General features: G+C 41.8%; 1 protein-coding gene across 1 annotated transcript in view; it reads right to left on the bottom strand.

The window, feature by feature from the left end:
• tmem132e (transmembrane protein 132E) overlaps window positions 1-27,838 on the bottom strand; it is a 350,391-nt gene that overhangs the window by 313,259 nt on the left and 9,294 nt on the right. The gene's annotated exons all lie outside the window — the stretch shown is intronic.

Here is a 27,838-nt window from a genome sequence, read left to right as displayed (position 1 = left end):
CACAGGCATTAAACAAACTGTTTTAAAGTCACCAGTGGCCTCATTGTGAAATCCCTGAGCTGTTTCCTTCCTTTCCGGCAACTGAGTTAGGAATGACGCCTGTATCTTTGTAGTGACTGAGTGTATTGATACACCATCCAAAGTGTAATTAATAACTTCACCATGCTCCCAATGGATATTCAATATCTGCTTTTTAACCCATCTACCAATTTGTGCTCTTCTTTGCGAGGCATCGGAAAACCTCCCTGGTCTTTCTGGCTGAATCGGTGTTTGAAATGTACTGCTCAACTGAGGGACCTTACAGATAAGTGTATGTGTGGGGTACAGAGAAGAGGTTGTCATTCAAAGTCATGTTAAAACACAATTGCGGGGTGATTCTACGCAAATTGTGCAAATGTTTACTCCTGAACTTATTTAGGCTTGCCATAACAAAGGGGTTGAATACTTACGACTCAATACATTTCAGCTTTTCATTTCTTATTAAATTGTAAAATATAATTACATTTTGACAGAGGTATTGCATGTAAGCCAGTGACCACAAAAAACATCACAATTTAATCCATTTTAAATTCAGATGAACAACATTGTGGAAAAGGTCAAGGGGTGGAAACACTTTCTGAAAACACTTTAAATGCATTAGAACTCCTCACGTTTATCTTTAGAGGAATGCTTTAACGATCGTGAATCATGCTGAGATTACATTGGCACCCTAAGCCCAGGTCGTCTTCTCCTTAGAGCCATAAGGCAATTCGATTGGGAGGATGGTATCAAAGCAGTCTTATCCACCCACTATTATCCTGCAGAGTTGACCCAAGCCCATTGAAATACTCAGAGTGCAAGCCTTTCCAATCTCCCATGTTAATGAGAAGAGGCTTACTGTGGGTGGTGAACTCAGCACAACCCAGAAAGGCCCACTTCAGTACAGCAGAGAAAACAAAACTCCCTGCTGAAAGTAATACAAACAAATAAGAGCTAGCTACTGTGGGGGGATAGCCGGTCGGTTGCCAGAGTGGAGCATGGGTAATGTATGTGTGACTTCTTCCAGATTTGTCGCATTGAGATATGTGGGAGGGAGGGGGTATATACAGCTTGAAATGCTGGAGGGCAAAAATCTGGCCATATTTCTTCAGCTTCCACTGCACTGAGTGCAGACCAATCTTTCATGTAAAGGGACACCGTCCACAGGGTGATTGATGTTGATATGGAACTTGGGAGATGGGTGACTTTAGGACCTTGGTCCCAGATGGTTTGTGGTTTTGTTCGGATGTACTGGGAGAGAGCGAAGATCCAGATCTCTATACAAAATAAATAGACAAAATGGTGCAGTTAACAGAAACCCTGAATCAGGGTTGCTGAAATTTTATGAAACTTGCTCCTTTGAAGTCATTGGATAATGATAAGTTTACACTAAATAGAGGTTAGATGATTTTACAATTTAATCCGTTTGTGTTTCACTCCAGTAGTCTTAATTATTGCCCTTACACATTTCACAGCCTTACAAAAACAGACATTTCTAATATTCTCTTATTTATCCTGGGGCGAAAGCCCAATTATTTCCCCTCTTTTTACCCAAAATAAGCATTTATTTTGTCAAGATGATTATCCCAATGATCTTGAGGGTATAGTGTGGTTGAGCAAAACTGGTGCAGGAAATTAAGGTTACAGTCTTAGAAGACAGATATCCATTATTCTCTTACTGTAAAATGATCTGCCAGCAGCACTCGTCTCTTTGTATGCCCAATTATAGAAATACGACTAGTACTTCATTTTTCAGCATATGCTGTATCATCCTTGATTTCATTTGAAATTCCTGAAAGCAGTTAATACATGGTTAGGCTATGACTAAATAGTGAATAGTGTTGCACGGTATACTGAAACTGCGGTACTTTCCCCGATACCAGAACTTGAAAAATGTTACTTGATTACTATTTTTTGGGGTTCTTCTTTCAAAATGTATCTCACATTGTATACTGTGCTATACAGAGCTCATCTGGAAAACTTGGGTCTCAGCATGGACTGTCAAAATAAAAGGTAAAGAAAATAAATACACATGGTATACACAGTCTAATGAAATGCTTACTTTAGGTTCCCTCGACAATGCAATAAGAATACGAACAAAGTAAATGGCTCAGTAGAATAGAAGCAGGTCCGCGCGTGCTATGAGTACACGTCCTGCTAATAATTGTGGTCCCACGGCTTTGTGAATTTTGATCTGTTTAAAAGGTCTTGCTCACGTTGGCTACCGAGAGCGTTAACACAGTCGTCCAGAATAGCTGGTGCACTCATACATGCTTCAGTGTTGCTTGCCTCGAAGCGAACAAACGTTGAAAGGTATTTAGCTCGTCTGGTAGGCTCGCATCACTGGGCAGCTCGCGTCTGGGTTTATCTTTGTAGTTCGTAATAGTTTAAGCTCTGCCACATCCGACGAGAGTCAGAGCCAGGGTAGTTATGCCTTATGCAGCGTGACATCTTCACAGAGTTGATCAGGCTGTTGATTGTGGCCTGTGGAATGTTGTCCCACTCCTCTTTAATGGCTGTGCGAAGTTGCTGGATATTGGCGGGAACTGGAGCACACTGTCATACACGTCGATCCAAAGCATCCCAAACATGCTCAATGGTGATGTCTAAAACATTTTCTTTTTTATTTCACCTTTATTTAACCAGGTAGTCAACTTGAGAACAAGTTCTCATTTACAACTGCGTCCTGGCCAAGATAAAGAAAAGCAGTTCGACACATAACAACACAGTTACACATGGAGTAAAACAAACATACTGTCAATAATACAGTAGAAAAATAAGTCTATATACAATGTGAGCAAATGAGGTGAGACAAGAGGTAAAGGCAATAAATAGGCCATTGTGGCGAAGTAAATACAATATAGCAATTAAAACACTGGAATGGTAGATTTGACCGTAGATGGTGTGCAAAGTAGAAATACTGGGAGCAAATTAAAGAGCAAATTAAAATAGAAGCAAATTAAAATAAATACAGTAGGGGAAGAGGTAGTTGTTTGGGCTATTTATAGATGGGTAATGTACAGGTGCAGTGATCTGTGAGCTGCTCTGACAGCTGGTGCTTAAAGCTAGTGAGGGAGATGTGTTTCCAGTTTCAGAGATTTTTGTAGTTCGTTCCAGTCATTGGCAGCAGAGAACTGGAAGGAAAGGCGGCCAAAGGAGGAATTGACTTTGGGGGTGAAAAGTGAGATATACCTGCTGGAACGCATGCTACGGGTGGGTGCAGCCATGGTGACCAGCGAGCTGAGATAAGGGGGGACTTTACCTAGCAGGGTCTTGTAGAAGACCTGGAGCCAGTGGGTTTGGCGACGAGTATGAAGCGAGGGCGAGCCAACGAGAGCGTACAGGTTGCAGTGGTGGGTAGTATATGGGGATTTGGTGACAAAATGGATAGCACTGTAATAGACTGCATCCAATTTGTTGAGTAGGGTGTTGGGGGATATTTTTTAAATGACATCGCCAAAGTCGAGGATCGGTAAGATGGTCAGTTTTACGAGGGTGTTTGGCAGCATGAGTGAAGGATGCTTTGTTGCGAAATAGGAAGCCAATTCTAGATTTAACTTTGGATTGGAGATGTTTTATTTGAGTCTGGAAGGAGAGTTTACAGTCTAACCAGACACCTAGGTATATTTGTAGTTGTTCACATATTCTAAGTCAAAACCGTTCAGAGTAGTGATGCTGGACGGGCGGGCAGGTAGCAATCGGTTGAAGAGCTTGCATTTAGTTTTACTTGTATTTAAGAGCAATTGGAGGTCACGGAAGGAGAGTTGTATGGCATTGAAGCTCGTCTGGAGGGATGTTAACACAGTGTCCAAAGGACCAGAAGTATAAAGAATGGTGTCGTCTGCGTAGAGGTGGATCAGCGACTCACCAGCAGCAAGAGCGACATCCTTGATATATACAGAGAAGGGAGTCGGCCCAAGAATTGAACCCTGTGGCACCCCCATAGAGACTGCCAGAGGCCCGGACAACAGGCCATCAGATTTGACACACTGAACCCTATCAGAGAAGTAGTTGGTGAACCAGGCGAGGCAATCATTTGAGAAACCAAGGCTGTCGAGTCTGCCGATGAGGATGTGGTGATTGACAGAGTCGAAAGCCCTGGCCAGGTCAATGAATACGGCTGCACATTATTGTTTCTTATCGATGGCGGTTAAGATATCGTTTAGATCCTTGAGCGTGGCTGAGGTGCACCAATGACCAGCTCTGAAACCAGATTGCATAGCGGAGAAGGTACGGTGGGATTCGAAATGGTCGGTGATCTGTTCATTAACTTGGCTTTCGAAGACCTTAGAAAGGCAGGGTAGGATAGATATAGGTCTGTAACAGTATGGGTCAAGAGTGTCCCCCCCTTTGAAGAGGGGGATGACCGCAGCTGCTTTCCAATCTTTGGGAATCTCAGACGACACGAAAGAGGTTGAACAGGCTAGTAATAGGGGTTGCAACAATTTCGGGAGATAATTTTTGAAAGAAAAGGTCCAGATTGTCTAGCCCAGCTAATTTGTGAGGGTCCAGATTTTGCAGCACTTTCAGAACATCAGCTGAGTGGATTTGGGAAAAGGAGAAATGGCTTGGGCGTGTTGCTGTGGGGTGTGCAGTGCTGTTGACCGGGGTAGGGGTGGCCAGGTGGAAAGCATGGCCAGCCGTAGAAAAATGCTTATTGAAATTCTAAATTATCGTGGATTTATCGGTGTTGACAGAGTTTCCTATCCTCAGTGCAGTGGGCAGCTGGGAGGAGGTGCTCTGATTCTCCATAGACTTTACAATGTCCCAGAACATTTTAGAGTTTGTGTTGCAGGAAGCAAATTTCTGCTTGAAAAAACTAGCCTTGGCTTTTCTAACTGCCTGTGTATATTGGTTTCTAACTTCTCAAAAAAGTTGCATTTCACGGGGGCTGTTCGATGCTAATGCAGGGTGCCGCAGGATGTTTGTGTGTTGGTTAAGGTCAGTCAGGTCTGGAGAGAACCAAGAGCTATATATGTTCCTGGTTCTAAATTTCTTTAATGGGGCATGCTTATTTAAGATGGTGAGGAAAGCATTTTTTTAAATGACCAGGCATCCTCTACTGACTGTATGAGGTCGATTTCCTTCCAGTATACCTGGGCCAGGTCGATTAGAAAGGCCTCTTCGCTGAAATGTTTCAGGGAGCGTTTGATAGTGATGAGTGGAGGTTGTTTGTCCGCTGACCCATTACGGATGCAGACAATGAAGCAGTGCTTGCTGAGATCTTGGTTGAAAACAGCAGAGGTGTATTTAAAGGGCAAGTTGGTGAGGATGATATCTATAAGGGTGCCCATGTTTACGGCTTTGGAGTTGTACCTGGTGGAGTCATTGATCATTTGTGTGAGATTGAGGGCATCAAGCTTAAATTGTAGGATGGCCGGGGTGTTAAGCACGTCACAGTTTAAGTCACCTAGCAGCACGAGCTCTGAAGATAGATGGGGGGGCAATCAGTTCGCATATGGTATCCAGAGCACAGCTGGGGGTAGAGGGTGGTCTATAGCAGGCGGCAAACAGTGAGAGACTTGTTTTTAGAGAGGTGGATTTTTAAAAGTAGAAGTTCAAATTGTTTGGGTGCAGACCTGGATAGTAGGACAGACCTCTGCAGGCTCTCTCTGCAGTAGATTGCAACACCGCCCCCTTTGGCTGTTCTGTCTTGTCTCAAAATGTTGTAGTTAAGAATGAAGATTTCAGAGTTATTGGTAGTCTTCCTAAGCCAGGATTCAGACACAGCCAAGTCATCCAGGTTGGCAGAGTATGTTAAAGCAGTGAATAAAACAAACTTAGGGAGGAGGCTTCTAATGTTAACATGCATGAAACCAAGGCTATTACGGTTACGGAAGTCATCAAAAGAGAGCGCCTGGGGAATAGGAGTGGAGCTAGGCACTGCAGGGCCTGGATTCACCTCTACATCACCAGAGGAACAAAGGAGTAGGATAAGGGGACGGCTTAAAGCCATGAGAATTTGACGTTGAGGATGTCCAGAACAAAGAGTAAAAAGAGCAGGTTTCTGGGAGGGATAAAATAGATTCAAGGTATAGTGCACAGACAAAGGTATGGTAGGATGTGAATACAGTGGAGGTAAACCTAGGCATTGAGTGATGATGAAAGAGATGGTCTCTTTCACATCATTGAAACCAGGTGATGTCATCGCATGTGTGGGTGGTGGAACTGAAGGGTTGGATAAGGTATAATGAGCAGGGCTAGAGGCTCTACAGTGAAATAAGCCAACCATAACAGCATTGAACAAGGCATCTTGAAATTAAGGAGAGGCATGCTTAGCCAAGTGATCATAAGGGTCCAGTGAGTGGTGAGGTTGGTTGGAGTCACGGCGATTCAGACAGCTAGCCGAGCCATGGGTAGCAAGCTAGCATAAGATGGTCTGTTTTTAGCCACCCCATGCGTTTCCGTCGGTAGATTAGTGAGTTCCGTGTGGTAGAGGGGACCAATCCAATTGTCAAAATAGTTATAGTGGCCCAAGAAGATTGTTCGATAGACCTGTTCAGATAGCAGCCGATATGCTCAAGACAGCTAACGATTAGCGGGCCGCAGTTAGCAGATGAGCGTTCAGGTTACGTCGCGATGGAGGGGCCAGTTGAATAACTCCGTTGGGCAGATAACGTCAGTATTCCAGTCGTGAAGGCCCGGTGGGGCTCCGCATCGGCAGTAAAACCGGATAGGTGATTGTAGCCCAGGAGTGGCTGATGGAACTCTTCAGCTGGCTAGCACCGGGATAATTGGTTTGCGCTCCGAAATCGACGTTAGCCAATAGTCACTCGGATAGCAGCTAGTTGGCTGCAAGATCAAGGTGTAAATGTCCAGAGCTTGCGGTAGTTTTTAGAAAAAATATATGCGAAGACAAAAAGATACAAAACATATATACATGGGACAAGACGAGGACAAAGAACGTCTGACTGCTACGCCATCTTGGAAGAAGCTATAGAAAGAGGTCATAACGACAGATGAACAGCACGACAAGGCCTCAGGATCTAGCCCTTGCATCTCTGTGCATTCAAATTGCCATCAATAAAATGCAATTGTGTTCATTGCCCAAAGATTGTGCCCATACCAATAACCCCACCATTGGGCACTCTGTTCACAACGTTGAAGTCAGCAAACCACTCACCCACACGACGCCATACACGTGGTTTGCGGTTGCGAGGCCAGTTGGACGTACTGCAAAATTCTCTAAAACGACATTGGAGGCAGTTCATGGTAGAAAACAGCTCTGGTGGACATTTCTGCAGTCAGCATGCCAATTTCACACTCACTCAAGACATCAGTGGCATTATGTTGTGTGACAAAAGGGCAAATGTGTGTGTCATTTTATTGTCCTCAGCACAAAGTGCACCCATTTCATTGGAACAAGTTCTCATTTACAACTGCGACCTGGCCAAGCTAAAGCAAAGCAGTGCGACAAAAAAAACAACAGAGATACATAAACGTACAGTCCAGAACACAATAAAAAAAGAAAGAAAAATCTACTTATGTACAGTGTGTGCAAATGTAGAAGAGTAGGGAGGTAGGCAATAAATAGGCCATAGAGGCAAAAATAATTCAAATGTAGCATTAATACTGGAGTGATAGATGTGCAAGTAGAGATACTGGGGTGCAAAAGAGCAAGAGGGTAAGTAATAATATGGGGATGAGGTAGTTGGGTGTACTTTTTACAGATTCACTGTACCTGTACACAGATGCTCTGACAGCTGATGCTTAAAGTTAGAGAGGGAGATAAGACTCCAGCTTCAGAGATTTTTGCAATTCCTTACAGTCATTGACAGCAGAGAACTGGAAAGAAAGGTGGCCAAAGGAAGTGCTGGCTTTGGGGACGACCAGTGCAATATACCTGTTGGAGCACGGGTGTTACTATGGTGACCAGCTAATGATCATAGTTTTTAATCCGCATCTTGATATTTTCGACCTGTCAGGTGGATGGATTATATTGGCAAAGGAGAAACGCTCATTAACAGGGATGCAAACAAATGTGTGCGTATGAAATTGTTTTTTTAATTTCCGCTTGTTACGTTAGAGATTTACTCTAAAATTAACAAATTGTTTTTTCCCACAATCTTAACACACTAAGCAAAAACCATTTATACATTTGAGCAAATTTACATTTACAAAAACCCCAGGAATATCCCAATTACATAAGTATTCAGACCATTTACTCAGTACTTTGTTGAAGCACCTTTGGTAGCGAGTACAGCCTCGAGTCTTCTTGGGTATGACATACATGCTTGGCACACCTGTATTTGTAGTGTTTCTCCCATTCTTCTCTGCAGATCCTCTCAAGCTCTCATGTTGGATGGGGAGTGTCGCTGTACAGCTATTTTTAGGTCTCCAGAGATGTTCGATCAGGTTCCACTCCAGGCTCATTTTCTGGGAGTCCTTTCTCATGGTCTGGGAGTCCTTTAACCTTTTATAACTAGGGGGCGCAATTTCAATTTTTGGATGAAAAACGTTCCCGTTTTAAACAAGATATTTTGTCACGAAAAGATGCTCGACTATGCATATAATTGACAGCTTTGGAAAGAAAACACTCCGACGTTTCCAAAATTGCAAAGATATTGTCTGAGTGCCACAGAACTGATGTTACAGAAAAAACCCAGATAAAAATCCAATCAGGAAGTGCCGCATTTTTTGAAAAAGCCTCATGGCAATGACTCCTTGTATGGCTGTGGAGGAGCTAGGAGTCAGCTTACGTTTTCCACGTTTTCCCCAAGGTGTCTGCAGCATTGTGACGTATTTGTAGGCATATCATTGGAAGATTGACCATAAGAGACTGCATCTACCAGGTGGTCGCTTGGTGTCCTCCGTCGCAATTATTGCGTAATCTCCAGCTGCAGTATTTTTCCGTTTGCCTCTGATGAGAAACCAACTGCCACTAATTATTTTTCTTCGAACACCTTGAGAATTGATTCTAAACAATGTTTGCCATGTTTCTGTTGATATTATGGAGCTAATTTGGAAAAAAGTTTGCCGTTGTAGTGATTGCATTTTCGGGTTTTTTTCTTAGCCAAACGTGATGAACAAAATAGAGCTATTTCTCCTACACAAATAATATTTTTGAAAAAAATGAACATTTGCTATCTAACTGAGAGTCTAGTTATTGAAAACATCCGAAGTTCTTAAAAGGTAAATGATTTTATTTGAATGCTTTTCTTGTTTTTGTGAAAATGTTGCCTGCTGAATGCTAGGCTTAATGCCCATGCTAGGCTATCAATACTCTTACACAAATGCTTGAGTAGCTTTGGTTGAAAAGCATATTTTGAAAATATGAGGACAGTGTTGTTAACAAAAGGCTAAGCTTGTGTTTCAATATATTTATTTCATTTGCAATTTATGACTAGGAAACGTTGCGTTATGGTAATGAGCTTGAGGCTATGATTACGCTCCAGGATACGGGTTTGGAGTCGCAAGAAGTTAATTAACACATATGGAATCATGTAGTAACATTTTTTTTTAAATAAAATACCATTTTTAATTTATTTAATTGAAATTCTTCCAAGTAGCCACCCTTTGCCCTGACAGCTTTGCTCACTTGGAATTCTCTCAACCAGCTTCATGAGGTAGTCACCTGGAATGCATTTCAATTAACAGGTGTGCCTTGTATAAGTACATTTTTGGAATTTCTTTCTTTCCTTAATGTGTTTGAGACAATCAGTTGTGATGTGACAAGGTAGGGGTGGTATACAGAAGACAGCCCTATTTGGTAAAAGACCAAGTTCATATTAGGGCAAAAAGAGAGGCAAAAAAAAAAAAAGGAGAAACAACAGTCCATCATTACTTTAAGTCATAATGGTCAGTCAATCTGGAAAGTTCCTGTAAGTGCAGTCGCAAAAACCATGCTCTATGATGAAACTGACTCATGAGGACCGCCACGGGAATGGAAGACAGAGTTACCTCTGCTATTAGAATTACCAGCCTCAGAAATTGCAGCCCAAATATAAATGCTTCAGAGTTCAAGTAACAGACATATCAACATCAACTGTTCAGAGGAGACTGAAATCAGGACTTCATGGTCGAATTGCTGCAAAGAAAACTAAGAAGAAGAGACTTGCTTGGGCCAAGAAACACGAGCAATGGACATTAAACCGGTGGAAATCTGTCCTTTGGTCTGCTGAGTCCAAATTTGAGATGTTTGGTTCCAAATGCCATGTCTGAGACACAGAGGAGGTGTTCCTAATATGTGGTATACTCACTGTATATATGCATGTGTGTGTGTGCTCTAAGGTGTGGTGAGTCAGTGCAGGTGGCATGTCCAGTTCAAGTGTCCAGCAGTCTGATGACTTGAAGACAGTTTGTCTGAGCCTGTCGGTATCAGACCTCATTCCCGACGGTAAGGGTGTGAACAGCTTGTGGCTAGGGTGTGTGGGTTCTTTGATTATGCCCCGGGACTTCTTTAGGCACCGTTTCAAGTAGATGTCCTGGATGGGTGGGGACACCACCCACTGGGGGGCCTTGCAGTCGTGGACGGAGCAATTTCCATACCAGGCCCTGATGCAACTGGTCAGGACGCGCTCGATGGTACAGTGGTAGTATTTTGAGCCGCTGTACAATCTTTAGTCACCTTTAGAAGTAGAGGCACTGTTGCGCCCTCTTGACAAGAGTAGCGGTGTTGTTGGTGCCACATGAAGGATGTCCTTACTGGGTCTTAAAGACACAGCCCACAATACTATAAATGAAGAGCTTGCTACTTCTATGCAAATATTGTTGAACAGTAACATTTAATAAGTACCAAATAAAATGGAAACAGATTGTCATCTGTAGCCTCATGAAATCAGTCAAAACAAACTCAATAACGCAATATGCACACTCCTATTGAATATGCATTCTCCTGTATTGTTACTTGGCTTATGCTAGATCTTGATTTATTGAGTTTATCAAGAGATGTACCATTCAAATAAATGATTACCATTACATTGTTTACCTTATCTAACTACATAGTTAAAATGATTGTATGACTGTATAATTGATTCATTAATTCATACCTGGTTTTGTCAAATTGACTAAATGTAATGATATTGAACTCAAGATGCCCAGCGATTGAGCGGAGCAGTTGTGGAGTTTCTCTGTCTGGATCAAGTACCAATCTGTTACTTTTTTTTGCTGTGTTATCGTTTTAGTATAGAATATCGTGATGGTATTGAGTATCATGATACTACATCTGTATCGAAGTCAAAATGCTGGTATCGTGGAGTTGGCTGCTGCAGGTAAAAGGTGAAAATTGTAGCCATGAACAAAAATAAGACCATGTTAACTTTGTTCTCCATGATGGGTCAACAGCGTGCCTGGCAGAGGCATCCATTTATCTTGCATGATATAAAGGCTACTTATATAGAGAACCCTGTCGATTGCCATTAAGACCACCTCAGATGGCATAAAATAACACTAGACAATGTATTCATCCTTGGCCTACTTATAGATTGAAATCATTATGATTATGGAGTCTATCATGCAAAGGGTAATGTTCAATGCGTGTAAAAAACAAAAAAAATATTCTAAAAAGTGCTACTTCCAGAAAATTACAACATCAAGACCTCGAGCCCTTTTTGGTGGTTGTGTGTGTGTGTGCGTGTGTGTGTGTGTGGGGGGTGGGGTGGGGGGGGGGCAACATCAGATTTTCAACAACCAATGCAGTCACAATATTCCTTCTCAATTTAGAAATGCTCACTAGTCACAGCGGGTGGCCCACGACTATCCAACCTAACATGAAAAAGCCAGATGCGCCTTTAATGTATGTCCTTGGCAGGCATTCTAACATTTTTATAATAAAACCTCAAATTCTGGTTTAGTCTTGTTGAAGCCATTAGCATTTAATGAGATTGAGGTCCATTACGGATCAAACCGAATTGTCAGGCACATCTGAAAAAAAATTATAATAATAGTAATTATGGTGCTGATCGAGTAACAAAATGTGACAGTGCACTTAGTCATTTGTCTCCACAAAAAGAAAAACCACGTCATTACCTAGTGTCATGTAGCCCCATCCAACATATCACATGAAAATGAGTCGCTGATGGAATATTTGCTTTAGGTTCTTTTCTGCATATTATCCTGGTTCTGCTCACTAGAAGCGCCACTACCATCATAGGAACTTAAATATCTCTGCCATTGTTCACCTCCGTCCTTGACTCTTCCAAAATAAGTCTACTCACACACAGACGTTGTTAGAATTTTGATATCACAATGTAATATTTCACACATAATAATGGGATGTAGCCTAAAGACTAGTTTAAATTGACAATAGTCTGATGGGGGACAATATTATCAAAAGTGAAATCCTGAAGAGTGATGAACAGTGCAGCGTGTGTAGGCTAATTGACAAAGGGAACAGAGCTTATCTAAAATAAACTTTTCTAAACATCATACACAGGTTCATGCAAGTAAAACATTGATTTATATTGCCTAACAGAAAAGGCATATGCTAAGGTTTAAAAAAAACATTACATTTGGCAAACTTTCCGAATTGAGCAGATGCACTCTTTCAAAATAACACTTTTTCCAAAAATAACCGTGGTTCATGTGTTGAACACTTGAGGCAGCATATTGCCTAGGCTACTAAGCACAGTCTAGTAGCATACAACTTAGAATATGCTATTCTGTTTGAAATACATTTTCTTATGTTCAGTGTTTAAGACCTGCCAAAATGAAATAAGAATGGATTTTAACACTTAAAATGTGCTGGTTAATGGTTCTTCGTTTATACAGTGACATACTAAGGAAAATGTTATTGTATTCTAATGTTACCTAAGCCCTTCATAAATGCAACCAAATTATTATTTTTGTGATAGCATAAGTGTATTTATTAGAATGTTCGAATGTTAACGTCAAAATTACTGGTCAAAGGATCAGAACGGGATGGCTCGAGGCCCAGTTTTCCTAGTGTTAAAGGCTTAAATCTCAACCGTTATTTTTTTTATTCTGGCTCAAATACTGTCAGGTTAAAAAAAACAGACTAAAAAGGTCTAAAATACTGAACTTTGTTTAATTTGACCCAATGACTAACACAAAGTAAAGGATGTTGATTGAAAGAACAAATGCTATAATTCCCAATGGATACATTTGGGCTGGATTGTGACTGCAGCGTGGTAGCTATAGTCCATATTCACAGTGTCAGTGTGCTCTGTGCAAATGGGCTAGTGGTAGGAGGTGTGCCAAGCAAACACCGACCATGACTTCGAAAACACTTCCACCTCAAGCATGTTATGCAGCGGACAGTGAAAGCACTCTCAGACAATCAATCCACAGTGGAAGGACAGCTCAGACATACCACAGGACTAGTAAACATGGTAGATATTCAAAGCTAACAGATCAGAGATACCCAATGTCACCTTGTCTGCTTGATAAGAGATACTATTTTTTTATGGCTTAGACATGCTTGATGGCATTGTGAAAGGTATTTAAGACTAGACCTATAGTTTGGGCTGGGGTGGGATAAGAGAGCAGCAGTTCAAAAAGCTCAAGATGAGCCAGACATTAACACCATTTGATATGTTCAGGAAGATCTCATGGCCAACCTAGCTAAACATCTCAGATTCAATGTAAACCAAATATCCATTGTCATTATCTTCCAATTGGTGCAAATCATTATAAAAAAAAATGTTAAAGTCCAGTGTAGTCAAAAACTTTATTTCAAATGTGTGTGCTAAGGTATATACTTCCACACAATAAGGTTCATCACAGACAGTCCTAACAAAATGCTTGCTTGAGGAATTTCTATTTGCAAAGAAGCTTTTTTTTTTCATTGAAAACAAAATCACAATAGTAGTTCATTGTTACCCAGAAATGATTTGATATTGACAAAGGGTTGCATTGGACCTTAAACAGAAACCGAAGGCAGTGCATGCATGTTCAGGAGAGACGTTCAATGCCTCCTCACATTACAAATCAACCACTGACAGAGGATTTAGGGAGACATATAATAAATTGGCATCTTTGTCATAACATGGCTCATATACCGGTCTTCTTTGGATGCGTGCTGACATATTTGGTGCAATAAATACTTTCACCGTCAAAATTAATAGTTCGACAGAACATGAGGTCGGATCCCGTCCAAGAAAAACATATATTCATATAATGCAAATGAGTTGATAAGATTAATCTTTGAATGTACTATGGCAGAGAAAAGGGTGTTAGGGCTGTGAGGACATTTGTCAATGTTCTTTTTAAGTCACCCCTACCTAAATAAGCCTGCATTGGAATATCAATAGTTTGATAAATCTATTTTATTGGTGTACCACTTTCATTTACAACCTTTCACCCTGCTTCACAGGTATGTTCTTACACCGGAAATGGATAACAAAACACATCTATTTTGGGCTAACCTTAGACAATCATTCTATACTGAACAAAAACAAAACGCAACACGTAAAGTTCGTCCCATGTTTCATGAGCTGAAATAAGAAATCCCAGACATTTTCCATACGCACAAAAATCATATCGCTCTAAAATGTTGTGCACAAATTTGTTTACATCCCTGTTAGCAAGTTTGGTAGGCTACTAATGCTCACTAACCACCTGGTACTCTGCACTCTATTGTCCCTCTATTCACTGACATCAATGCAATCGAATCAAACACTTCCAACATCTTCAATTAGTGCCTCGGCATTGGATAAGGACAGTTGCATCCCTGATGTGTTGGTCTACAGGTCTACACTTTCAGCCTTTTGAGAAGGACCAGATCATGTGGGGAGAAGAGAATGGTAATGATTATATTCAGCCCAAGGGCACAACGGCCACAAAGGGCAAGGTTTTTATTTTAGGGGGATTATGGCCACACAAAGGGGATGCAGCCTGGATATAAGGCATTATCAAGTGCTTGTCAAATTGTGAACGAGTTTAATGAAGTGGGTACAGCCTACGCAAAACAACGAAGCAGAGCTCTTGCCTTCCTTGCAACTTTTTTTAATCATTAAAAGTTGCATCATGCAATCAAAAACATACAGCCCAACATTTGTATCACATCTAAAGTTACATAAATAACTTTAAATTAAGCATATGAGTGCCTGTTTTTGTTAACTGATAAACACAAAATAGCCGCATGTACACACTCCCTCAAATCGTTTGGAGAAAATATCCTTTCTATTTCATTCAGCTATGTTCAATTGTATTCTTCATAATATAAAATAATACCACGGAATTGTCTGCCAAATGAACTAGTGTAGCCCACAGCCATATGTTAGGCCTTGATCTGGCTATTACATAAATACAACGCAGAGAATGCTATTCTGTTCTTCTGAAATAGACATTTTCTTCATATCATGTTTCTTTAGACCCGTCTAAAATAATGGATTTATTGTGATGTGTTGGCTATAATACATGGATTTAGACTTTAAAAATGTAAATGTCTGCATCAGTGGCTTGAATGCTATGTGTGGAAGGCAGGAGATGCTAAGTGTTTGTTAATTAAACGGTCAATTTCCGTCAGACAGGCAGTTAATTTGCTTGACAATCACCAGCTGACAATTTCATGACTCCCACAGCAAAACCCATGACTTAAATAATCTGGCTTCTTCACCTGCAGGATCGTCTGAGACCAGCCACTCTGACAGCAGATGAAAATGTGGGTTTGCACAACCGAAAAATTTCTGCACAAACTGTCAGAAAACATCTCAGTGAAGCTCATTCCGCATGCTCTACATCCTCACCAAAGTCTTGACCTGACTGCAGTTCGTAAACAACTTTCGTGGGCAAATGGCCACTGGCACACTGTAGAAACATGCTCCTCGTGGATGAATCCGTTTCAAACATACTGGGCAGATAGCAGGCGGCGTGAATGGCATTGTGTGGCCGAGCGGTTTGCTCTTGGCAAAGTTGTGAACAGTGCCTCATGGTGGCGTGCAGTATGGTATGGGCATGCATAAGCTACGGACAACGAACACATTTGAATTTTAAAACCAATGACTATTTCAATGCCCATTGTCGTGCCATCCATCCACCTGCCATCACCTCGTTACAGCATAACCATGCAAGGCCCAATATCGCAAAGATCTGTACACAATTCCCGGAAGCTGAAAATGTCCCAGTTCTTCCATGGCCTGCTTACTCACCAGATGTGTCACCCATTGAGCATATTTGGGATGCTCTGGATCAACGTGTTCCAGTGCCTGCCAACATCCAGCCAATTCACACAGCGAAGAGGAGTGGGACAACATTCCACAATCAACATCCTGATCAACTTCATGGGAAGGAGATGTCGCGCTGCATGAGGCAAACGGTTGTCACACCAGATACTGACAGGTTTTCTGATCCACGCCCCTACCTTAAGGTATCGGTGACCCAACATATCTGTATTCCCAGTCATGTGAAATCCATCGATTAGGGCTTCATTAATTTATTTCAATCAACCGATTTCCTTATATGAACTGTAACTCTTAAATTATTCAATTACTATTTTTGTGCAGTGTATTTTACTGACAAGTGTTAATGTAGCAAAACAATTTAACCATCAAGTTCACTGGACTCCAGAGACAATTTTATACATATTGTTTCCACTCCTGTCTTGTGGTAAACAAAGTCTATAAACACCATTAAACTACTGAAAATATGGTAAACAAAATAATATCTCAAGAAAGTGAGTCCTGAGGCCACCCCAACCGGGAGCAAATTTTGTTCTGAAATAATCAAAGCTTGATGAGTTGGTTATTTGAAACAGCTGTGTAGTGCTAGAACATAAACACAGGGGGGGGGATAGAGTTTGCGCCAGATCATGAGTGATCCCTTAGTGGAATTGCTTTTGACAGCTTCGCCTCCACTGGCCAAGGCGAGAGTAGGTAACCCAAGCAATGGGAGGCAATACCGACCAATGGCTTCGGGGTTCCCTCTTGCAGGGAATAGATTGCAAAACTAGTGACTTTGCAGACCAGTAAAACCATTTAATTGAGTGTGTGTGATGGAGTGCTTCCCTCTGTGCAGTACCTGGGATGGAAGGGCACATCCTAACCCTGAGTGTGAGAGAATAGAAATATTTACAGTAGCTTCAGAAAGTATTTCACACCTCTTGACTTTTTCCACATTTTGTTGCCTTACAGCCCACATTTATTTATTAAAAATTTAGATTGTGTCACTGATCTACACACACAAATACCCCATAATGTCAATGTGGAATTGTTAAGACAATTTTTACAAACTAAGTAAATTAAAAGCTGAAATGTCTTGAGGAAATAAGTACTCAACCCCTTTGTCATGGCAAGCCTAAACTTCAGGAGCAAAACATTTGCTTAAGTCAGACAAATTGCATGGACTAACTGTGTAATAATGATGTTTAACATTATTTTTAAATGACTACCCATCTCTGTACCCCACACATACAGAGAATTGTAAGATTCAACCACAAAGACCAGGGAGGTTTTCCAATGTCTCTCAAAGAAGGGCACCTATGGGTAGATGGGAATATCACTTTGAGCATGGTGAAGTTATTCATTACACTTTGGACGGTGTATCAATACACCCAGTCACTACAGACGTGTCCTTCCTAAAATTGTTTGATGGAGAAGGAGACTGCTCAGGGATTTCACCATGAGGCCAATGGTGACTTTAAAACAGTTAGTTTAAATGGCTGTGATAGGAGAAAACAAAGAATTGGCAAACATTGTAGTTACCCCACAATATTAACCTAATTGACAGAGAGAAAAGGAAGCCGGTACAGAGTTAAAATATTAAAAAACATGCATCCTGTTTGCAATAATGCACTAAATACTGCAAATATACTGCAAATAATGTAGCAAAGAAATGAACTTTTTTCCCCAAATACAATGCATTTTTTTGTGGTAAATCCAACATCAGAGTACCACTCTTCCTATTTTCAAGCATGGTGGTGGTTGCATTGTTATTGGTATGCTTGTCATCAGCAAGGACTAGGGAGCTTTTAGGATAAAAAAAAATGGACTAGAGCTAAGCACAGGCAAAGTCCTAGAAAACCTGGTTCAGTCTGCTTTCCAACAGACACTGGGAGACAAATCCATCTTTCAGCAGGACAATAACCTGAAACACAAGTCCAAATATACACTAGAGTTACCTACCAAGACGACATTCAATGTTCCGGAGTAGCTATATATCAAATCAAATCAAATTAATTTATATAGCCCTTCGTACATCAGCTGATATCTCAAAGTGCTGTACAGAAACCCAGCCTAAAACCCCAAACAGCAAACAATGCAGGTGTAAAAGCACGGTGGCTAGGAAAAACTCCCTAGAAAGGCCAAAACCTAGGAAGAAACCTAGAGAGGAACCGGGCTATGTGGGGTGGCCAGTCCTCTTCTGGCTGTGCCGGGTAGAGATTATAACAGAACATGACCAAGATGTTCAAATGTTCATAAATGACCAGCATGGTCGAATAATAATAAGGCAGAACAGTTGAAACTGGAGCAGCAGCAGTCAGGTGGAATGGGGACAGCAAGGAGCCATCATGTCAGGTAGTCCTGGGGCACTGTCCTAGGGCTCAGGTCCTCCGAGAGAGAGAGAAGAAAGAGAGAATTAGAGAGAGCATATGTGGGGTGGCCAGTCCTCTTTTGGCTGTGCCGGGTGGAGATTATAACAGAACGTGGCCAAGATGTTCAAATGTTCATAAATGACCCAGCATGGTTGAATAATAGTAAGGCAGAACAGTTGAAACTGGAGCAGGAGCATGGCCAGGTGGACTGGGGACAGCAAGGAGTCCTCATGTCAGGTAGTCCTGGGACATGGTCCTAGGGCCCAGGCCAGTTGAAACTGGAGCAGCAGCATGGCCAGGTGGACTGGGGACAGCAAGGAGTCATCATGTCAGGTAGTCCTATATATAGTTTTGGACTTAAATCTTCAAAATCTATGGCAAGACTTGAAAATGGCTGTCTAGCGATTATCAACAAACTTTACAAAGCTTGAAGAATATTGTACAATCCAGGTGTAGAGAGCTCTTGAGACTTACTCAGAATGACAAAAAGCTGTAATTGCTGCCAAAGGTGATTCTAACCCGTATTGACTCCGGGTGTTGATTACTTATCTAAATCAAGTGTTTTATTTAATTATTTTTTATATAGTTAGAATCTCTTCCACTGACTTTTTTGGTCAACAATCCACACTAATCCCTTTTAAGTAAATGGGTGTGAATACCGCCTGAAGATGATGTATATGATATTTAAAAGTACATTTGTTTCGGTTTGTGCAGAAAATGAGACTAGGGAAATTGAGAGCTCCTAAAAAAAATGAAGGCACAAAAACCTATATTACCTCTGATCTAAAAAGCAGAACTAAAATCCGCACTCCTATTGAGATTCTTGCAAGGTTAAAAAGGGGAACTCACCTAAAAAACATATTTTGGTATTTTTGTCATTAGAACACTGTTCTTACAGTCCCAAAATTTTTGTAATGTCAGTCACGTTTTAGATACTGGACTTTCAATAATCGAAGTACCACCAGACACATCATCATGATGAAGCAAAATGCATTTTGGGACTATCAACAGTCCCAAAATATCAATAGTTGTTTTTTAGTAGAGTTCCCCTTTAACCTGAATGTTAGACCATGGCCATGTTGCAAGAGTCTCAATAGGAGTGCAAATTTAGTTTTGCCTTTTAGATCACAATAAATAAAATTACACTGACAGGGGGGGCTGATCCTAGAATTCCTACTCAGACGCCTGATACATATGACCCCTGATATATTTAAAGATCGTAGGTTTATAGACTTGATTCAGAGACCTGCATCTCCCTCTGATGTTTCTTCCAGTCTCTTGGGAAGAGGGTTCATTACAATTACTATTTTCATCACTATTCAAAGCAGAGGGATTTGAGAAACTATGGAATGTCATTGGGGAAATCACACTATAGGACGGTTTTAATTGCAATCAAAGGCCTTAACATAAGCACCTTGAACATTTAAAGGTCAGCAACTTCATGATAAAGAATAGGGGATAAAAATAACAGATGACTAAGGTACCATAGGCTCCCGAGTGGCACAGCGGTCTAAGGCACTGCATCGCAATGTTAGAGGCGTCACTACAGACCCTGGTTCAATCTCCTGGTGGTGTTGCATCCGGCTACGACCGGGAGAGCCATGAGGCGGTGCACAGTTGGCCCATCATTGTTAGGGAGGGTTTGGTCAGCCGGCATGTCCTTGTCCCATCGCGCTCTAGTGACTCCTTGTGGCGGGCTGGGCGCAGGAACACTGACCAGTCGCTAGCTGTTCAGGGTTTTCTCCGACACATTGGTGCGGCTGGCTTCTGGCTTAAGCAAGCACTATGTCAAGAAGCAGTGCAGCTTGGCGAAGTCATATTTTTTTGGGGGTGCGCGCCTCTCCCGAGCGATGGGACAAGACTATCAATCAATTGGATATCACAAAATTGGGGAGAAAGTGGTAAACGGTCAAATTTAGGTTTGCCTCAACGCGGAATATCAAAATCAGAAGGTAAGCCCTTATTTGACAGGCTTTATTCTGAATTGAGCATTAGCATAATCTGAGACAGCAGAATCAGCGTGGTTGTTCCTGTTGATCTAAATGAGCTCCACAGAAAATGAATTGGATTGAGATATTCACTGTGTATGCACCTCAATGGTGCAATGCAACTGTGTGCATGACAGTCAGGGACATTATTGATTCAATAGACCTCAACGTGTGGTCTATGTGGTCTTTCATAAAACAGCAAAAAATAACTCAAATAAAACCTCTTTTGGCTGAATATTAAAACAGCGAAATCAAAAGGTAATGTACCATGGTGGTTGGATGTTTCATTACTCTGTATGAAACCTAGCCAAATCAACTTGGACAGTAAGTTTTCAAGAAACCCGTATGCACCAGCTCTCTCTTCATTAGCAGCAACACACCTCACTCCCCCTCATCAGTACCAATAACGCCCACCTTGATAAAGGCAGGGATACCACTTTAAAAATGCCACCACCTGCAACAATTAGTCCTCTTTCAACCGAACTAGAGATTAATTATTGACTGAGTTCGGAATGAGTATCTTTCGTTTTGTTATGTAGATTTATATTGTTCGGCGATTGATGGATTGTTGTGCAAATACTATAAGTGCACTTCCATTGTCTGCTATGATTCACACCGTACCACTCAGAGAGTCTTCACACTTGACTAAAAAAAATAGCTTCTGCTACACACACACCCCTTGAAAATAGTGGATTTTGCTATTTTAGACACACCAGTTGCCGACCGGAGGATAAAATCAAGCACACAGCCATGTGATCTCCATAGACAAACATTGGCAGCAGAATGGACTTACAGAAGAGCTCAGTACCTTAAAGCGACACCGTCATAGGATGCCACCTTTCCATCAAGTCAGTTGGTCAAATTTCTGCCCTGCTAAAGCTGCCCCGGTCAACTGTAAATTCTGTTATTGTGAAGTGGAAACCTCTAGGCACAACATCAGCCCAACCGCAAAGTGGTAGGCCACACAAGCTCATAGAACAGAACCGTCGAGTGCTAAAGCGCGTAAAAACAGTCTGTCCTCGGTTGCAAAAACCATTACTATAATACACCTCATTATGAACGATGCCAATCGCCATATAAAGTCAAAAGAAGAAAGTCTGGAAGGAGGAGAGATGTCTAGAAACGAGTCGGTTGACCGTTACGTACGGATTAATTGTCTTATTACAGGACCTTGTGCATTTCAGGTAAAATAACTCAACATTTAAATTCCAGGACAAATTAGCCAACAGCAAGTTAGCTAAATAGGGCAAATTAGCCAACAATCGCAAGCTAGCTAGCTAAATTGCCATTAATGTTTAATGCTTTTCGACCCGTCCCTAAATTAATATAATTGGTTCTGAAATTTCAACCTGCGTGTCGTGATCACGTTTGGTGTGATGGGACACAATCAATTTGTGCATGATGGCGGACACGGTTTGGGCATGGAGTAAGATTAATGTCAAGCATCAGCTGGTGTAAAGATCACTGCCACTGGACTCTGGAGCAGTGGAAATGCGTTCTCTGGAGTGATGAATCATGCTTCACCATCTGGCAGTACGACTAATCTGGGTTTAGAGGATGCCAGGGGAACACTACCTGCCCAAATGCATAGTGCCAAGTGTAAAAATTAGTGGAGGAGGAAAAATAGTCTGGGGCTGTTTTTCATAGTTCGGCCTAGGCCCCTTGGTTCCAGTGAAGGGAAATCTTAAAGCTACAGCATACAATGACATTCTAGCCGATTCTGTACATTCAACTTTGTGACAACAGTTTGGGGAAGGCCCTTTCCTGTTTCAGTATGACAATGCCCCCGTGCACAAAGCAAGGTCCACACAGAAATGGTTTGTCGAGATCGGTGTGGCAAAACTTCACTGGCCTGCACAGAATCCTGACCTCAACCCCATCGAACAACTCTGGGTTGAATTGGAACACTGACTGCAAGCCAGGCCTAATTGCCCAACATCAATGACTGACCTCACTAATGCTCTTTTGGCTGAATGGAAACAAGTCCCTGCAGCAATGTCCCAACATGTAGTGGAAAGCCTTCCCAGAAGAGTGGAGGCTGTTATAGCAGCAAAGGGAATACCAACTCCATATTAATGCCCATGATTTTGTAATGAGGTGTTCGACGAGCAGTGTCCACATACCTTTGAACGTGTAGTGTATACTGCAATGTAAACTTGAAAACTTGTCAAGTCTCGACAAGGACTGGTGATCACAATATTTTGTCAGCCAGTTAACCTCTCTGAGCACAGAACCCGGTAGCTGGCTGAAATTCCACAACATACGGTGATCGCTACATAAATAGTCATATTAAACATTCATGAAAATACAAGTGTCTTGTGTGTATTTAAAGCCTAGAATCTTGCGAATCCAACTCAGTTGTCAGATTTAAAAAAGGATTTACTGCGAAAGAATACGATGTGATTATCTGAGTATAGAGCCCCATAAAAAAAACTATTTCAACCAGCACAGGTGTAACAAAACCACATACTGCATTAAAATAAATAGTTTACGTTTGACAATCCTCGTCTGTTTGCAATCCCAATGCTCATTGTTACACAATTAATGATTTTTTTGTTTGATAAAATCCGTTTTTATAGCCGAACCCAAAACATTTTGTGAACAGCTTGTGTCGTGAATTCTGTCTCATTCCAGGTAAATAACCCACACAGAACGTGACTTTTCCAGTCATGTTTGGTTTCATTGCAATCAACTGGTTTGTAACACAACCAAACCTGATGGGCCATTTCGTGGGACGTATTGACTGAAAGAAACCGATTTGAAGACAAGTAATGACATCACTGTGCACCAATGATATGGCCACTGTTTCGTTGATTGACTGTATTTTAACCCAATGACCACTGATCGTCTTGAAATCTAGCTGGGCAGATAGCCAATGAGCTGAGGTAAACGGCAGTATGCAATGGTTGTGTGTTGGAAGACCAACCCATGTCGTAAACTCCAGCGTAAAGAGTTTAAGTTTTATTCCGGAAGGAGCTACGCATTTTATGCACAGAGTTGTTGGTAAACGCGCAGATTCAGCTGTTTATATATATATATCAAATCAGTATGGCGGCTAAGTCAGGGAAAGCTAAATCGAAGTCTAGATATACAGATGTACACACAATTTTAGAAGAAATTGATCGGAAAAGTGAGAGAGGTTGTTGTAGGACGATTCATTTAGCGATTCCCAAGTGGAGGAATATTTTTTTGAACGGAGAGGACACCGTTGTAGCCACTGTGTATAATCTGTAACCTGCCTGCAGAAGAGGAACAATGTCACCGTTTTGGACTGGTAAGTTCTTATCATGCTAATGCCCTTGTTTGAAATTAATAATCTAAAATATTATTTGTGATTATTTAACATTTTAGAAGCAATATATAAACATGTAATGTCATGAAATGTGAGATGCGTGTGTCTGCCGCCCCAACCCAACCCACATGAAATAGCCTATTTGAGGCTGTTGATGGGTGGGCAGGCCCAAAACAATGGCCAAAGTGAAATGGAGACAGTAGATACAGCTGGTCTGTCATAATATAATAGAGACAGTAGATGTAGGTCTATAATAATATATTCAACCTTATGTTCCCTGTACTCTCTATATATATATATACACTGCTCAAAATAATGAAGGGAACACTTAAACAACACAATGTAACTCCAAGTCAATCACACTTCTGTGAAATCAGCCTGTCCACTTAGGAAGCAACACTGATTGACAATAAATTTCACATGCTGTTGTGCAAATGGAATAGACAACAGTTGGAAATTATAGGAAATTAGCAAGACACCTCCAATAAAAGAGTGGTTCTGCAGGTAGTAACAACATACCACTACTCAATTCCTATGCTTCCTGGCTGATGTTTTGGTCACTTTTGAATGCTGGCGGTGCTTTCACTCTAGTGGTAGCATTAGAAGGAGTCTACAACCCACACAAATGGCTGAGGTAGTGCAGCTCATCCAGGATGGTACATCAATGCAAGCTGTGGCAAGAAGCTTTGCTATGTCTGTCTGCGTAGTGTCCAGAGCATGGAGGTGCTACCAGGAGACAGGCCAGTATATCAGGAGACGTGGAGGAGACTGTAGGAGGGCAACAACCCAGCAGCAGGACCGCTACCTCCGCCTTTGTGCAAGGAGGAGCACTGCCAGAGCCCTGCAAAATTACCTCCAGCAGGCCACAAATGTGCATGTGTCTGTTCAAACGGTCAGGGTGGTATGAGGGCCTGACGTCCACAGGTGGGGGTTGTGCTTACAGCCCAACACCGTGCAGGACGTTTGGCATTTGCCAGAGAACACCAAGATTGGCAAATTCGCCACTGGTGCCCTGTGCTCTTCACAGATGAAAGCAGGTTCACACTGAGCACATGTGACAGAGTCTGGAGACGCCGTTGAGAACGTTCTGCTGCCTGCAACATCATCCTCCAGCATGACCGGTTTGGCGGTGGGTCAGTCATGGTGTGGGGTGGCATTTCTTTGGGGGGCCGCACAGCCCTCCATGTGCTCGCCAGAGGTAGCCTGACTGCCATTAGGTACCGAGATGAGATCCTCAGACCCCTTGTGAGACCATATGCTGGTGCGGTTGGCCCTGGGTTCCTCCTAATGCAAGACAATGCTAGACCTCATGTGGCTGGAGTGTATCAGCAGTTCCTGCAAGAGGAAGGCATTGATGCTATGGACTGGCCCGCCCGTTCCCCAGACCTGAATCCAATTGAGCACATCTGGGACATCATGTCTCGCGCCATCCACCAACACCACGTTGCACCACAGACTGTCCAAGAGTTGGCGGATGCTTTAGTCCAGGTCTGGGAGGAGATCCCTCAGAAGACCATACTACACCTCATCACGAGCATGCCCAGGCAAGGTAGGGAGGTCATACAGGCACCTGGAGGCCACACACACTACTGAGCCTCATTTTGACTTGTTTTAAGGACATTACATCAAAGTTGGATCAGCCGGTAGTGTGGTTTTCCACTTTAAGTTTGAGTGGGACTCCAAATCCAGACCTCCATGGGTTGATAAATTTGATTTCCATTGATAATTTGTGTGATTTTGTTGTCAGCACATTCAACTATGTAATGAAAAGTATTTAATAACAATATTTTTTAGTGTTTAGTGTTCCCTTTATTTTTTTGAGCAGTATATATATATATAAATATATATATATATATATCTGTTTATTATACCTCAGCAGCACAATATTGTGTAGAGCTTTGGCAAAGTGGGTGATGTTATATCCTTCCTGTTTGGCCCTGTCAGGGGGTCTCATCGGATGGCGCCAGTGTCTCCGGACCCCTCCTGTCTCAGTTTCTAGTATTTTTGCTGCATGAGTTTGTGTCGGGGGGCTAGGGTCAGTTTGTTATATCTGGAGTACTTCTTCTGTCTTATCCGGTGTCCTGTGTGAATTTAAGTATGCTCTCTCTAATTCTCTCTCGGAGGAGGAGGACCTGAGCCCTAGGACCATGTGTCAGGACTACCTGGCATGACGCCTCGCTGTCCCCAGTCCACCTGGCCTTGCTGCTGTTCCAGTTTCAACTGTTCTGCCTGCGGCTATGGAACCCTAAACTGTTCATATTTACTCTTGAGGTGCTGTCCTGTTGCATCCTCCACAAATACTGTGATTATTATTATTTGACCCTGCTGGTCATCTATGAACGTTTTAAAATCTCGGCCATGTTCTGTTGTAATCTCCACCCGGCACAGCCAGAAGAGGACTGGCCACCCCTCATAGCCTGGTTCCTCTCTAGGTTTCTTCCTAGGTTTTGGCCTTTCTAGGGAGTTTTTCCTAGCCACCATGCTTCTACACCTGCATTGCTTGCTGTTTGGTTTTAGGCTGAGTTTCTGTACAGCATCTTTGAGATATTAGCTGAAGTAAAGGGCTATATAAATAAATTTGATAGAGAACTGAGGGTCTTCCAAATATTGAAAGTGTATAAATAGTTACCCATGTTTTTTTGTAAATGTTTATATTTTCTTCATGTTTTTTTCTCCATTTTTTGGGGGGGTGTGTTAGAATACCATTTTGGTATTTTGTATATAGTTATTTGTTTCTAAATGTATACCTTCACCAATTTGGCCACTTGGGTATATTTGGGCTACTTGTGTGACTTCATGATAAATGTCATGTAGCACACTCATTTTGAAAGTTATCATTCTGAAACTTTGCACAAGTACTGTTGCCCTCTTATATTTTTCACTGAAATTATCCCCATCATCCCATCTGAATGTTTGTTTTATCTTGTTCATTTAAAAATAAAAATAAATAAATGTTTTTTTTCATTGTATTATCTAAACCAGATCTATTGTGTTATATTATCCTACATTCAATTCAATTCACATTTATGCAAACTTCAGAGTGTTTTCTTTCAAATGGTACCAAGAATATGCATATCCTTGCTTCTGGGCCAGAGCTACAGGCAGTTAGATTTGGGTATGTCTTCAGGCGGAAATTGAAAAAACTAGGGGGTAGCTAGCTCTAAGAGGGTAATTACCCAGAAGCCAGCTGCACCATTGTGTTGGAGGAAACTGTCGAACTGACAACAGAAGTTGATCAACCAGCCCGCTACAAGGAGTCGCTAGAGCACGATGAAACAAGGACATCCCGGCCGGCCAAACCCTCCCCTAACCCGGATGACGCTGGGCCAATTGTGCACTGTCCCATGGGTGTCACGGCCGGCTGTGACACCCATGGGATCTAACCAGAGGCTGCAGTGGTGCTTTAGCACTTATTGTTGAATTTGCGATTTCCAACTTGTTTTTAATGTTTATGGCCGATGAGCACCGATACGTTTTATCTATAGTTTCTCATTTCTCTTCATGTGACAAGGATAAAAAATGATTTGCCAGTAGATTGCCGAATTCATGCATGATTATGACTGCTTTCTAGCTAAGATTTTTAAATGATGATGTTGACATGATCAATCCAATCAAAGCTTTGGTAAATATTTGACGTAATTGTATCTGTGGCCATTGACCTTGAGCCTTCTTTGATGGGCACTTCTAATGTAAATCTATGGCAGCACCCAAGGGGCTTGAGTTTGAGCTCTCCCCGTAGATTTTGTTGTGACGTAGGGTCCCATGAGTGACACCCTGAGCCAATCATTGCACAACTAGAGAACAATACCAACCCCTATGCTTTGTATTTTCTGCTGGCTTCCCCACCACCAGAGAAAACACTGAGCTAGGCTGAAAGACCTGCATTTTGGAGCTTCCTTACTCAAGAAACCAAAAAAAAGAGACCACGTTTGTATGGGACTTTAACTCAATGATTTAGTTTATTTTTATCTAAACAGGTAGGCCTCAAAACAGGTGTGCCCTAAATGACACATCGCCACTGTATCCTTGCCTTGACTTAAGTTGACTGGCAACGCAACATTCTTGGTCCGCAGCTCAAATATACCAGAAATATCACAATAGCCAGTAAGC

Source organism: Oncorhynchus keta, chromosome 11, assembly GCF_023373465.1.
Source record: "Oncorhynchus keta strain PuntledgeMale-10-30-2019 chromosome 11, Oket_V2, whole genome shotgun sequence".
In the NCBI taxonomy this organism is placed as follows: Eukaryota; Metazoa; Chordata; class Actinopteri; order Salmoniformes; family Salmonidae; genus Oncorhynchus; species Oncorhynchus keta.
This window is presented reverse-complemented; position numbering and strand designations above follow the sequence as displayed.